Here is a 16,908-nt window from a genome sequence, read left to right on the forward strand (position 1 = left end):
GAGGAGAGATATTTATTTTCTTATGTGACCTTTTTGGCAAACAAACAATGTGTGGGGAAAAAATCCCAGATGGTGGGAAACAAGTTATTTAGGGACAGATTTACTAACAGCTTGCGCCAGCGCAAAGCGTCTTTTGGTGATAAAATAGTACTGTTAGGATTTACTAAAGACACGCAGTGAAGAAATAGCGCTGAAAAGGTGTGGAAAAGGTGTTATTTTTGTGCCTGACCTTGCTGAATATGCATTTGTAGGAGTTTCCCTTTCAGACTCTGAATGCTAATTCTAATGCTAATTTGCCCAGTTTAGTAAATCTGGACCTTAGGGACCACAAAACCTGCAATACCCTAGCAACCATCCAAACCACACTAGCAACGCCATAGAAATGCCCTCCCAACCACCCATATTAATTGTGCATGAATAAGCATCACCTTCAACTATTAAAATAAAAAATGTCATTCTGCTTCTCTTAGTTTTGAAATCACGCCTCTCTTGTGTACCATCTTGTGAACACCCCTCTCTATCAGATGTTATTCTATTCAAAAAAGCATGACATGTTCACTTAGGCACTATGTCAATGAAAAGAGCACTTGTTATGGCAGTGTTTGAAATAAAACTAAACTCTTCAGGCCTTTGATCAACAAGAAAAAAAAAGTTTGTAAAGTGAGGGCTGCACTGATGCTTGACTGCTTTTATTACAGTGCTTGTTCAAGAGTGTTTCTACCCACCAGTCCAAACATCCTCTTAACTTTACTGTCCAGATTAGATGACACACATGCCACAAATAATTAAAAATGAAGTGTTTTTGATGCTTTTTAGAGCAGCATCTATTAATCCAGCCATTCAGACTCTTCCATCTCGTTGCTATGTGCTACTGTCTACCGTGAACACACACCCGGAGCAGTGGGCAGCCATTTATGCTGCAGCGCCCGGGGAGCAGTTGGGGGTTCGGTGCCTTGCTCAAGGGCACCTCAGTCGTGGTATTGAGGGTGGAGAGAGCGCTGGACATTCACTCCCCCCACCTACAATCCCTGCCGGCCCGAGACTCGAACCTGCAACCTTTAGATTACGAGTCTGACTCTCTAACCATTAGGCCACGACTTCCCCGTAAATCCCCCACATTTTGTAGATTCTGCGAGGTGTAGGTAAATTTATGAGCGCAAATGTCACCTGTTTAATTTGCATTTTGGATAATGTGGCTTTATTTTGCTTATGTTTGTATTGTCTTTTGGGTATGTAAATGTTTTGTATAGCTCTATGTAAAGTGACCTTGAGCAATGGAAAGGCGCTATATAAATAAAACTTCTTCTTCTTCTTCTTCAAATGTCCTTCAAGAATTGCACAATCACAGGTATGCAAAATGTGTTGCTGCAGACTGGTTTAACGGAAAAGCACTTGAAAGGTTGTTTGTGTTATATTAGGTAAAGTTTTGTTTAACATTACACTGTATAATGCAAAGTCACATTCATACTGATATTTTCTTCTAACAAGCAAGTAGATAGATGATAGATAGATAGATAGATAGATAGATAGATAGATAGATAGATAGATAGATAGATAGATAGATAGATAGATAGATAGATAGATAGATAGATAGATAGATAGATAGATAGATAGATAGAAGTGTTCTGTTTCATGTTAAAGGCAATTTGTTATCCAAAGGAAAGTAACTCATGAAAAGTAATTTCAATTGATAATTCAAAGTGTTGCATAGCCCACTGAATCATTCTCAGACTTAATAATGACAACAATGGAACCACCTAGGAGAGAATTTTCAGGAGACTTATTTCTTTGAACAGAAGAGGACAATGGTACAAGAGGAATGCCACATTATTGTTTTACGTGTGGAAATATAGCAAAAGTAACAAAGAAATTCAAAATTAATGGGCTTATGACAAGGTTCCTTGCGCTGGACATTCACTCCCCCCACCTACAATTCCTGCCGTCCGGAGACTCGATCCCGCAACCTTCGGATTACAAGTCCGACTCTCTAACCATTAGGCCACGACTTCCCCCCTGTAAGATGCAGCCTGCAGAAGTGATATGCATGGTTGTTGCCACACGCCACGTTCTCATTTGCCTGTGTTGTTGGGCTTTTTTCAACAGACAATGGCTAAATAGTAGACAAGGAAAAAAAACTTTCAGTGAACAAGTATTTCACCAAACCTTAACATTTCTGAGTAGCTGTGGGGGATTTTGGGTCAAGTTGAGCAACAGTCCCCATTTAAGGTCAAGGAATTTAAAGTGATAGTTCAACCAAAAATGAACATTTTTCATTTACTCACTCTCAAGTTGTTCCAAACCTGTGTGTGTTACTTTCTTCTGTTGAACACAAAACACATTTTAAAGAATGTAGGTAACCAAACCGTTGCTGGTCCCCATTGACTTCCATAGTATTTTTTTTTTTTCATACTATGAAATGTAATGGCTACCAGCATCTATTTGGTTACTAACATCCTTTAAAAAATCTTCTTTTTAATTTCAAAAACACTGATTCATTCAAAAATGAAACTTATGTGTGATGCTTAGAGATGCACAGCGGCGTATTCTGCACAGCTTCGTTTCAAACTATTTGCATTGGCAGAGCAAGGACATACAAAGTTATTGCCAATATGATAACTAACATGTTCAATATTTACTTCTTGTTTATTGAGTTGTTGTATAAAAACAGTCATGCTGTTGGTTTGAATATCAGCACTCTGCTCTCTTGATATTGCTTATGCATAAGCAATAACCTACAGAAGTAGTCTATAAAACCTGCAGAAGTAGTCTATAATATTTTTTGCGTCTGTTTGACTTAACAGCAGTGGATCATGGATTCAAAGCAGAAAGGAAGGATCACGGCACAGATTAAGCCTAGTCTTGAATTGGATTTCAAAATCAATGGTTAATGATGATTCATCTTTAAGCTCCTTTTTAGAGTAAGTGTTTGGTTAATCTGTGTAAGGAAAAATAGTGAAGACAGGGCCTTTGGTCCAAGCTGAATGTTGTTTTGTCCAACTACTTGACCTTGAATGAAAAAGACTCAGACTTTGCACATCAGCACAGCTCTCATGAGCCACAACGCGAGCCAGTAATCGGCTGTAGAAACGAAATAAGCCCCATCACTCACCTCTACCCATTTCCTTGCTCAGAACCCTCTGCACTGATTGCAACTGTATGTAAGGATGTTGATTCTGCACTCATTTATGGCTTTGCAGTTGCTGGAAATTGAAGCTGTACATGAGGCCCTTGGGGGCACCTCAGAAACAGTGTGATCCCTTTACAGAATGAATCAATTGAAGCCCAGTTGCCTGCTTGCTTTAACAAATAGCTCTGAACAATAAAGATATATTTGCCTTTGCCACTGAATATATTAATTTAAGATTCTTTTTTTCTCTGTTCCTGCCAAACAATGAAACGGTACATAAATTGCTTATCATTCAAATTTGAGGACTTGTTCAAGGGCAGAATAATTATCGGTTTATAGGCTGTCGTCAAATGCATGGTTTGAATAGTAATGCTTTCCAAATAGTAGCGTTTATTGGAGCTTTTCATCTGAATACTGAATAGTTGTTTAGCATCAGTGAAAAGTTTAATGGTTGGATTAAAAGTGAGGAGTGTAAATTTTCCACTACTAGAGTATAAAAAACCCCCACAAAAATACTGACTTTTTTAAGCGCTCCCCCATCTGCCATTGGTCGCAAAATCAGAAATCCCCGCCCTAAACTCACGCCATTGGTTGAGCTGATGTTGCTATGCTGGACAGGTTGGTATAATCAAACAAACAGAGCAATGCACTGTTTACACAAATGTCTGTCTCTTTAATTTGTTATTGAGTAGTAAACAGCTCTCTGGAATACTCGATTCTGATTGGTCACTCTCGTAAAAAAAAAAATGTATTGAAGATAATATAATTTAAATAAAATAAAATTTAAATAAAAAAAAACACATAAGTGTACTAAAAGAGAATACACTTTTATGACTGTTTCTTAACATGCTTAGGTACACCTATAAAAACTTTATAATAATGTCAAATCAAATGTATTACCTTACGATTTTTAAAATATTATTAATAGTCTTGCGTCATGCTTTAAAGAAGTGTGCTCATTGTGTTGACAAAGATAGCCTACTACAGCACATGAAGTACTTGAATATAATTTTAAAGTAGTGTTTTTTATATCACAAGTATATTTGATCATGTATTATAATATTGATAATATTAACAAAAACTATGTAAAACTTACAATATATTACATGTTATATGTTTTGTATGTACTACATTGCACCTTCAAAATTACAAATGTATTTAAATATATGATATACAAGTTTCAAGGTAAATTAGGTTATTTTTATTTTTTATTTTTTTCAGTATTTTACAGTACCATATTTCAAAGATTAGAAATTCCATATATAATTATTTTAGTCATTTTTAAGCGGGTCAAACAAAGCACTCTAAAGTTCAACTAATTGCATTTAATATGCATCTAAAAAGAAATACATTTCAATTGTAAATAACATGTAATTAAATATCCGAAAACATGTTTGGTTTACACTTAAAGAACTAAATCCAAACTTGTATGGTTTTCTTTCTTCAGTTTAACACAGAAGATGATATTTTGAAGAATATTGGTAACAGCATTCCATACTGTTTTTTCCCCCATATGGAAGTCAATGGCTATAAACTGTTTGGTCACCAACAACCTTCTTCAACAATATCTTCTTTTCTGCTCAACAGAATAAAGAAAGGCATAAACACTCTTTAGATTTTAATAGGTTATTCTCCCTAAAAATCACCCATACAACCAAAAAAAAAAAAAATCTAATAAGCCTTCTTCAAATGTCTCCTATACAAACAGATACACCTGAAACAGCATCGAGAGCTTGAGGAAATGAAACATCTCACGAGATTACAGCATCCCAGGGTTGTTTCCTGTCAAGAAATACTGAACTTCCTGCCATTTTATCATGCTCCTGTCTCACAGCGAGCCTCCTCACAGCAGCCCAACCCGACCTGACATCTTAAGCATCTAAGAAAATGAATTGTTGTGCATATTTATGCTTTATTATGCAGGGAGATATGGCATGCCCCTTACATCTCACCTTCATCGTCAGCTTCAGCAGTCTAAAGATGTCAGCCGCCACATAGATCTATAACTGACAGCTTTATGAGAGGATGTTGAATTGATGCGGTGGCTTGAGCACGTAGCGCCATTCTTCAGTGATGTTTGCACATGCTTTGTCCTTTCAACAAGTTTCAACAAAACTCACTGAGTCACTGATGTGATTCTGTATTTTATCTTATTTTTAGTTGGGCAAACTTGGCAGAAAGTATATGTTTCTGTCTTTAAAGGTTCACCCAAAAATGAAAATTTGCTGAAAATGTACACACTCTCAGGCCACGCAAGACTACAGTTGGTTTAACAGATTTGGAGAAATTTTGCAATGCATCACTTGCTCACCAATGGATGCTCTGCAGTGAATGGGTGCCGTCAGAATGAGAGTCCAAACAGCTGATAAAAACATCACAATGATCCACAAGTAATCCACACCACTCCAGTCCATCAATGTCTTGTAAGTGAAAAGTCGAATGGTTGTAAGAAACAAATCCATCATTACGGCGTTTTAACTTTTAACCATCTCTTTTGGCCATAATCTCTAATAACGCTGCCTCCAGTGTAAGTGGTGCCTGATCTGTATTATATTTCTCTCCTGATTCAGTCAAGACAGCTTTTCACAGGAGAAAGCAATATTATTAATAGAGGACTCATATTTTAGCAACGATTTGAATTTAAAATCAATGGATTTGTTTCTTACAAACACAGATTTTCACATGACAAGACTTTATTTGATTGACTGGGGTTGATTACTTGAGATGTTTTTATCAGCTGTTTGGACTCTCATTCTGATGGCACCCATTCACTGCAGACGATCTACTGGTGAGCAAATGATGCTAAATTTCTCCAAATCTGTTCTGATGAAGAAACTAACTCGTCTACATTTTGGGTGACCTGAAGGTGAGTACATTTTCAGTCATTTTTAATTTTTTGAGTGATATGTTCCTTTGAATTTGTTATAAATAAAAGAGAGCTAAACTCCTAATTTATGATTATTTAATTTATTATAAATCTCATTGCACAAATAAATATCTATAATAAAATAAATATCACATTGGGGGAAAAAAATCCAAATGAAAAACAGTCCAAATCCTTCCTACATTTTATTCAGCTCTGAGAAAGCATGTTTGACGTATTCCATCGTCAGTTACGCAAGGTGTTTTGAGAGATGATTATCAAAGACTGTTCAAGCACTTACATGCAAGAAGACAGAAACTATGAGAAGACCTTGACACCTTTTTGTCTGAGATGTTTCATGTTGTGTTTATCCTTGTGCAGATCAATGCCCGTTTTTGTGAAATAAAATATTTCTGCACTAGACTGCAATGAAAAAAAAACTCTGACTATTGATTTAACAATAGGCCTTCAGGGACGTAAACATTTAATGAATATTTTGTGTGTATGTGTGTTTGACTAATGAGTTTTGCATCGAATTTGGTTGTAATTAACAACTAAAGGGCATCTGGGTTGACAACTCGATTAGACAATAATAAAAAATGTACTTCCTTATAGCCAAATATCGTTGTCTATGATATGCTGACATAATAGATTGAATTTTTCAATTACATACAAGATCTTTTTCGGTTTTCTGAGTCTTTTGTCTGTTTAAATCATGTCTGGCACACAAAATGATACCAAACAGAATGGATGAATAAACACATTTTGAACTGTTCTCCGTCTTTATCTGCCGATTGACTTTTGGGGCTTAACGCACTCCTGCCTCAGCAAGAAACATAATTATTTTTCCATTAAATTTGTGCAAGATAAGAGTGGAGTGATTTATGTCTGACAGCACAGCAGGGAATAACTAAAGAAAAGAACAGAAAAGTATATTTGAAGAGTTCCAATGCAAAAGCCTCTAAAAGACATCTTGTTCAAAAATGAGATATCGATACTGAGTGAATGCTCTCCACACATAGAATATGTTCATCAAGTACTTTCACTTCAAATGCGCTAAATCCCAGCCTCAACCCATTCAGAAGTACCAGTACTTACATAGAAACCTATACATAGTAGCCAGAAAGAAATGCTAATTTTAAAGAAAAACATCAGACGTGCTTAGAGGCTTTTGCATCTGAACTCTTTATATCTACCTGCAAAAATCTGAATAAAAAGAATATAGCACAAACAAGAACAAGCACAAGTTCCTATCTGAACTTGAGGGAAACTTAATGCATCCCTCAAAAAACACTGGCATCAGCTGGCTAAAATTAATTACAAACATGGCTCAGAAAAGTTGAGTGATTTTAAAGAAATGCTCTTGCAGCATTTGTTTGCAGATGCCACTTGGTTTGGTACTGAAACCGTGCCTAATAAGACTCTCCATCATAGTCAAAGTCTAGAAATGTACTGTTTGAATTCATGTGGTTTTGAAAATACTTTTATACTACAACCCGAAATGTTGGGACGTTTTTTAAATTTGAATAAAATGAAAACTAAAAGACTTTCAAATCACATGAGCCAATATTTTATTCACAATAGAACATAGAGAACATACATTTTTATACAAAGAAATGTTTACACTTTTATCCACTTAATGAGCTCATTTCAAATTTGATGCCTGATACAGGTCTCAAAAAAGTTGGCACGGGGGCAACAAAGGGCTGAAAAAGCTTCGAAAAGATTCAGCTGGGAGAACATCTAGCAACTAATTAAGTTAATTGACATCAGGTCTGTAACATGATTAGCTATAAAAAGGGATGTCTTAGAGAGGCAGAGTCTCTCAGAAGTAAAGATGGGCAGAGGCTCTCCAATCTGTGAAAGAGTATGAAAAAAAAGATTATGGAATACTTTAAAAACAATGTTCCTCAACGTCAAATTTGCAAAGGCTTTGCAAATCTCATGCATAACATCATCAAAAGATTCAGAGAAACTGGAGAAATCTCTGTACGTAAGGGACAAGGCTGAAGACCTTTTTTGGATGCCCGTGGTCTTCGGGCCCTCAGATGACACTGCATCACTCATCGGCATGATTCTGTCATTGACATTACTAAATGGGCCCAGGAATACTTCCAGAAACCACTGTCGGTAAACACAATCTGCCGTGCCATCTGCAGATGACAACTAAAGCTCTATCGGGCAAAAAGGAAGCCATATGTGAACATGGTCCAGAAGCGCCGTCATGTCCTGTGGGCCAAGGCTCATTTAAAATGGACTGTTTCAAAGTGGAAAAGAGTTCTATGGTCAAACAATTTCAAATTTGACATTCTTGTTGGAAATCATGGACGCAGTGTCCTCCGGGTTAAAGAGGAGTGAGACCATCCAGCATGTTATCAGCGTTCAGTTCAAAAGCCAGCATCTCTGATGGTATGGGGGTGCATAAGTGCATACGGTATGGGCAGCTTGCATGTTTTGGAATGCACTATGAATGCTGAAAGGTATATAAAGGTTTTAGAGCAACATATTCTTCCCTCCAGACGACGTCTTTTTCAGGAGGACAATGTAAAAACCAACCCAACCCAGAAACCAACCCAGACAGCGGAGGGGGATAGACGACACGTGCAGGAATAACGCAGGTGGATGGAAGACTATAAAGGCCTGAAGACAGAGATGTACGAGGCCGGCAAATTGCGTGGTGAAGACTTCTCGTTTGTTATTTTTGTTATTTGCTTATGAGTTACTGTATTTTTTTAATAAAACGAAACCATTGTATTGGTGATTCGTTAAACTTTTAAATCAGTCTCTTGAGTAATTAATTCTTAAATATCTAGTTATCAGAACCTAAATAAATCCTAACTTCGAGTTTCAAGTGGTCAGAACTTGACTAAATTAGCACGGACACCGGGAACAGAGGGTTGAAGCTACATCTAATATCCATTCAACGGAGAGGTGAGTATAGAACAGTCTATTATGAGCCTATTATGAGAAATATGGATATGATTAGTGGGTTTTAATTCCCCCGTACAGTTCCCCGGTATAGAAACATTATTATCATTTGTTAACACTGACTACAAGCCCCCGCCACAGGCCTGTGATGAGGACACATCCCTCCCCGATGCACTCATGCATAATGACACACCTGCACAAAAACTGCCCACACCTCCCAACGACCGGGCGCTCTGTCTGTTTCCAACCGACATATGGAAGACCCTATCTAGGATTAACCCACGCAAGGCTGCGGGTCCTGACAACATACCTGGCCGTGTTCTGAGAGACTGCGCTGCACAGCTGACAGATGTGCTTACAGATATCTTCAACACCTCGCTGAGCCGGGCAGCCAGGCCCCACATGTCTCAAATCAACAACAATCATACCGGTACCAAAGAAATCACCTGTGTCCTGTCTAAATGACTACCGTCCCATAGCACTGACTCCAATCATGATGAAGTGCTTTGAGAGGCTAGTCATGCACAACATCAAAACCAGCCTCCCCAACACACTCGACCCGCTCCAGTTTGCATACCATCCAAACCGCTCTACGGACGATGCAATTTCCTCCACCCTCCACCTGGCTCTTACCCACCTAGAAAATAAAGACTCCTATGTTAGAAGACAAAGGAGGTTGTGATGGACTTCAGGAGAAACTCCGTTGACCACCCCCCACTGACCATTGACAGCTCGAATGTGGAGAGAGTCAGCAGCACTAAATTCCTGGGGGTGCACATCACAGAGGATCTCACCTGGACCACCAACACCATGTCACTCTCCAAAAAGGCACAACAGCGCCTACACTTTCTCCGCCAGCTGAAAAGAGCAAGTCTCCCTCCACCCATCCTCACCACATTCTACAGAGGCACCATTGAGAGTGTGCTGGCCAGCTGCATCACTGTCTGGTACGGGAACTGCAGTGCTGCTGACCGCAAGACCCTCCAGCGGACAGTGAACACAGCTGCAAAGATCATCGGTGCCCCTCTCCCCTCCATCCTTGACATTTTCCTTACATGATGCTCCAGCAAAACCAACAGCAAGGACTCCACCCATCCCTCCCACAGTCTCTTCCAGCTCCTACCATCAGGAAGATGGTACCAGAGCATCAGAACCCACTCCGCCAGACTGCTCAAAAGCTTTTTCCCCCAGGCTGTGAGAGCCCTGAACTCAAACCATCCGCCCCCCTCTGAAACCCCATGCAAACCCCTACCTCCTTAATCTGTATTTATGTAGCACCGTGGTCCTGCGAGGCATGACATTTCGTTCCACTGTATGTCCCCACATGTAGCGGAATGACAATAAAGCTCAACTTGACTTGACTTGACTTGAACTTGACTTTGGACAAAAATGCAATAATATTAGGACAGTTGTATCACCTTAACAATGTTGACTTAATGCCCTCAAAAAAATTGAAAAAAATGTTCTTTATACAAGATCATATGTTTGCATGAATTACATTTTTAATGTATTTTATCCATGGGGAAAAGCATCAAGTCATTGATTCTGTTTTTCTAAAGCAATGAAACATAGTACCCAAAAACATCTAAAACTTGACTGTACATCCTTAATTAATACCTGAGCAAAATATATTTGTTGCAATACAAATACAAGCACAGATTGCATTGAGAAAATTAAAAATCGGTTTATTATACTATGAAAAGGGTGTTCAATGTCTGCTTGCACAGCTCATGTTGATTAGATGGCACACACACCTTCCTGGCTTAACCCTGATTCATATCCGCAGAAATATTTTTTGCTTTGTGACTGCACTGAATGGAATCAGAGTGTGTCTTTTACTTCAAAAGATGTAATGACAGCTCAGTGAACTGATCATCCAAATGCCTGAATCTCCTTTGCATATTTGAATATTGAAATGAAGCATCAGAAGCACATGTAGCTCAAATAGAGGCAGGCCGAACATTATTGAGGCAGAAAGTGTCGGTTTTCCTTCCAGAATGAATATAACGGCTCTCTGGATTTGTCATTCTGCTGTCTTTCACAGACAAGGTGCGGGGAATGTCATCCATCACAAAGATCATTTCAGGGCCAGACCTTTATCAGAGTAGATTCACATTTAAGGTGGAGCTTTTATGCACTGACATTAAGCTCACATGATGGATGATAGAGCAAACAAAGCCTGAACTTCAGTCCTCCATCATACGGCTGCAGGTAACGATTGCAAATGTCTGCATATTCACATTTAATGATACAAATTTTGATGTTTACCGTCCAGCTACTTTAACATTGCAGACAATATTGTTAGATTGTTTGTCACTGTGTTATACATTACAGATCAGCAGGGACCTCACTGAGATCCTTGATTAAATATTCCTTCTGTGAACTATATCTCAAGGCAACATTATCATGAACATAATACTCTGATAATGGAAGAGTGAAGACATTTTTCCTTATGTTTTTCACTGCTGCGTGCGAAAGAATGTGGTCATTTTCAGGGGAAATCAACTGGAAAGAACTTTGAGAATGCTGAATAGTTTAAAAAAGTGTTTAAAATTAGAAAATCTGTTATTATTTAATCACCCTCATCTTCTATAAGACACAAAAATAGATGTTTATGTGAATGTTCAGGCTGCTCTTTTCCTAACAGCTAAGTTAAACAAGATGCTGTCAACCTCCAAAAACAACAAAAGGTAGTTTGTTTCTGCAAACAGAAAGTGCTGTTATTCACCTAAACAAGGTCCCAGACCCAGCCTCGACCTCCTGCTTCTATATTATCATCCTTCAATCTGAGAGGCATTGTTTTGACGTGAAAGTAGCTGCTGGGCTCTTGCTATCTGAATCAGATGCACAGAGGGCATCAGGCAGACTTCTATGATAGTCTTTGTTTGGTTTTTACACTGAGAACCACTTATCTCAGAGGTAATTATGATGGGTTTGAGGGTTTATAGAAAGTTATACATGAAATAATGAAAATCAGTGGCACAGTAAATTGCTCTCTGTGGTCGAATGCACCACTCCACATTATATTTAGTCTGGCACTACTCTCACTGAAGCTTGATGAGTCCAATTTAGAGTCCAAATGGACACCACATGCTGCGCCAGACACAATAAATATTTTGAAAATAAAATCAATAGGCAGTGCAGAGAACTTTCTAAAAATGTTACCTAAAAAGGATTTTCGAAAAAGTCGCTAAATGTGCTTTACTCAAAACTTCCATGGTTTTCATGTTCTCTAATTTTATATTATATTAGAATAGATTACAGTATATTAGATTAGATTAGAGTATTAAATTAGAGTAGATTAGATTATACACTGAATATTTACATTTCTACAAGAAATTCAAATAGATGATGTACAATTTAAAGTATATACACTACCAAAGTTTGAAAAAAAAAAAAATCAAACTTTTGGTGTATATACTTAACATTTTATTTTAAATGGTTTTTGAAAGGGGTCTCTTATGCTCACCAAGTTTGTATTTGTTTTGATCAGAAATACAGCTGTTGTTGTTGTTTTTTGTGAATATTGTTAAAATGATTTTGAAAGCTATATCTTTATCGTTATTATTATAGTTATCGTATTTGGTGTGAACGGGCCTTAAATCTAGCAAAAGTTATAGTTATCTTAAAAGTTACCTGGGGTAAAAATTTAAAAATAATTGCAATTTTGTATCTCACAGTCATGACTAATCTGCATAGTAGTAATTGCATAAAGAAAAAAATCTGTCATTAATTACTCACTCTCGTGTCGTTCCAAAACCATAAGACCTTCGTTCATCTTTGGAACACAACTGGGCCTTCAACGTGTCAGTTGCTTTGCTGTGTATGCAGGGTCAGAAAGCTCTCGGATTTCATCAAAAATATCTTAATTTGTGTTCCGAAGATGAACGAAGATCTTACATGAGGAACGACATGAGGGTGAGTAAATAATGACAGAATGTTTTTCAGAATTTAATGCATCAAAAATTACACACATAACAAATTACACTAAACAGTTTTAAATAAAGAAAAAATATTTATATATTTTCATCTCACAATCATCCCAAACATTCTTTCTGCTATGTTTCAACAGAAAGCATGGCTCAGTAGTCAATGCTTTCCAACAGTTAGTGTTTATAAAGTGCTCTTGACAGTGAAAGTATGGCTACTGCCAGCACTGGTGAGCAATTCACACAGCTAACCACCTCAAGTGTTTGAGTGAACACAGACCACATACCTGGAATTTGTGTGAGAGGCAGGTAATGAAATCCAGGTCCTTGAAATGGAAAACAACAGCTTAGGTGAAATCTGTTATTATGTCTCCTGAAGAGCTGGTGTGGAGACAAGCACCCATTAATGGCTCCAGTAGCCCAACATTTACAGCTTTGCTGGCATTGAGGTGCTCTATATGAGACATAAGAGCTTCACAAGTCCTTATTTATAGCTGCGGTGGATCTGGACTGGAGCATCATGGGAGATCAGGGTAAGTGTCTCAGTGCAAGTTTCCCTCATGTCAAATACCTTGACCAAACAGTATTAGGTCTGGTCCACATTGCAGCTTACTGTGGCCAAGAAGCATCTCCAGGTGGCATTGAAGCATTTAGTTGCATGTATTTATACCATAGTTTATATCACCCATTTTATCCAGAAGTCACCAATGATTATTTAACCCTATAAAGCTTAGTGTGTCATATTTAATATATGAATTCTTAAGGCCTCTAAATCATCAACATGATCATAACTTGAAAAACCTGTTGTACACAAACCTTTTAGTATGCCCACCTTCAGATCACGGTACACAAGTCTTTTTGCTTTAAAAACGTTAATGGTTTTAGAAAGTACATGGGGGGTAAATATTATATGGTAATATTTCAAGATGAACACTTACTAGACTGAAGCAAATAGAATATTCATGTTAAAATGTGAATATCAAATATAATACATTTGAGGATTTTTTAGGAAGTTTATTTGTTCATCTCTCATTATTGCATTGCATTATATGTAATAAAACTATACAGAGCTTTGATCATAAAACTAAACATTTAAATATCATCTTACTAGGATATGTTATTAGGCACTATAGAGTGTCAATTGATATTTATATAAATTTTATGTAAGTAGTCTGTTACACTGTTATAAAGATGTCATTGATTCACATTACAAGGGGTGCATTCAAATTTATGTTTTCTTATTTTTCATATTCATTCATACAATATATTCATATACAAAATAATATGGCTTATTATTTTATGGTTTTATTACATTCTGTTCATATTACTGTATTATGTTACTCATATACTCAGTTACTCAAGTATTATGCATTTACTTTATGCACTCATATTCCATTGATGTGAAACATGTACTTCATTTGATATATAAAAGGTATATTTTGTTATGCTTAAGTGATATTTGGACAGGATGTTGGAAAAATATTTGATATGCAAGGATGGATGTTTGCTTACATTTGTCTCCTATTTTCGTGATACTAGAAGTTATTTTCCAAGAGCTGGTATTTGCAAGAAGATTTGCTTAACTCTGTTGTTTCTGCTAGAAGGATGTAAATCCAGAACCCATGTCTCTATTTTTATCTTACTTCTACAACCCGAATTCCTGAAATGTTGGGATTTTTTTTAAAAATTTGAATAAAATGAAAACTAAAAGACTTTCAAATCACATGAGCCAATGTTATTCACAATATAACACAGAGAACATAACAAATGTTTAAACTGATAAATTTTACACTTTTATCCACTAAAAGTCATTTCAAATTTGATGCCTGCTACAGGTCTCAAAAAAGTTGCCACCAAAGGGCTGAAAAAGCAAAACATTTTGAACAGATTCAGCTGGGAGAACATCAAGCAACTGATTAAGTTAATTGACATCAGGTTTGTAACATGATTAGCTATAAAAGGGATGTCGTAGAGAGGCAGAGTCTCTCAGAAGTAAAGATGGGCAGAGGCTCTCCAATCTGTGAAAGAGTGCATAAAAAGATTGTGGAATATTTTAAAAACAACGTTCCTCAACATCAAATTGCAAAGGCTTTGCAAATCTCATCATCTACAATGCATAACATCATCAAAAGATTCAGAGAAACTGGAGAAATCTCTGTGCTTAAGGGACAAAGCTGAAGACCTTTGTTGGATGGTCTTCGGGCCCTCAGACGACACTCATCGGCGCGATTCTGTCATTGGCATTACTAAATGGGCCCAGGAATACTTCCAGAAACCACTGTCGGTAAACACAATCCGCCGTGCCATCTGCAGATGCCAACTAAAGCTCTATCATGCAAAGAGGGAGCCATATGTGAACATGGTCCAGAAGCGCCATCGTGTCCTGTGGGCCAAGGCTCATTTAAAATGGACTGTTTCAAAGTGGAAAAGTGTTCTATGGTCAAACAATTCCAAATTTGACATTCTTGTTGAAAATCACAGATGCCATGTCCTCCGGGCTAAAGAGGAGGGAGACCTTCCAGTGTGTTAACAGCGTTCAGTTCAAAAGCCAGTATCTCTGATGGTAAGGGTGTGCATAAGTGCATTCGGTGTGGGCAGCTTGCATGTTTTGGAAGGCACTATAAACGCTGATAGGTATATAAAGGTTTTAGAGCAGCATATGCTCCCCTCCAGATGACGTATTTTTAGGGAAAGCCTTTTTTATTTAAGCAGGACAATGCAAAACCACATGCTGCAGCTATTACAACAGCATGCCTTCGTAGTAGAAGAGTCCGGGTGCTGAATTGGCCTGCTTGCAGTCCAGATCTTTCACCTAAAGAGAGCATTTAGCGCATCATTAAACAAAAAATACGCCAAAGACGACCACAAACTCTTCAGCAGCTGGAAACCTATATCAGGCAAGAATATGACATCTTCAAACTGTTTTGAAAAAAGAAGAGGAGAGGCTACGCCATGGTAAACATGTCCCCGTCCCAACAATTTTGAGACCTGTAGCAGCAACCCAGTCTCATCCCAAGTCGTCACATATTGACGCTTGGTTTTTGCGTCGCTTTTTGACGCTCAAGGTACCCCTTTAGCGTCACTTTTCGACGTGAAGGGAAGCGTAACTTTTCGGCGTCGATATGCTAACGCGCTATTGGGAATTTTATCGTCATAATAAGGTTGCTATTATTGCATATATGTAGGGGTGTGATTTTTGAATGTAAACAGTCAAAATAGTGAGTTACCCAACCCCTGCCCCTAAACCTACCATCTGTGAAGAAAACGCAAGATATAGGAGGCAGATGCAAGTACTGGCATAATTTATTTAAAAATGATTAATATACGCTAAGTGTTTCCTATTTAAAAAAATTACCTTCACTTCACGTCGAAAAGTGACGCTAAAGGGGTACCTTGAGCGTCAAAAAGCGACGCAAAAACCAAGCGTCAATATGTGACGAGTTGGGATGAGACTGTGTTAGTAGCAGGCATCAAATTTGAAATGAGCTCATTTTGTGCATAAAATTGTAAAATTTTCTCAGTTTAAACATTTGTTATGTTATCTATGTTCTATTGTGAATAAAATATAGGCTCATTTGATTTGAAATTCTTTTAGTTTTTATTTTATTCAAATTTAAAAAAACGTCCCAACATTTCCAGAATTTGGGTTGTACCTGCTGCATCTCATAGGTCATGTCAACATGATCTAGTCCTGAACTAAATCACCTTAGGTAAGGGAAATATTTGACAACATGTAGATAGTGATGTAATGGATAAAAACAATTTGATCGATTGGACACAAAAATATTCCATGATGCTATAAGCGGATATGAGTCTCTATATATTGCTCCGCAAATTGGCTTCTTTACCTTCTCTTATCACATGCTCTGAAGATCTCTTTTGCTCTTTAAGATTATTATACTCAGATTGTTAGACTATTAGAATTTAGCATAACATATTCAGTTTGGATATTGTATCCATTTTTAATCCTTTCTTTAATTTTTTTTTTATATTTTACATTTAATCATCTGTAATCATTGTCACTTATACTTGATTTTTACTTGATACTTGACAAATTTATT

The sequence above is a fragment of the Barbus barbus genome, assembly GCF_936440315.1.
Source record: "Barbus barbus genome assembly, chromosome: 1".
Lineage (NCBI taxonomy): Eukaryota > Metazoa > Chordata > Actinopteri > Cypriniformes > Cyprinidae > Barbus > Barbus barbus.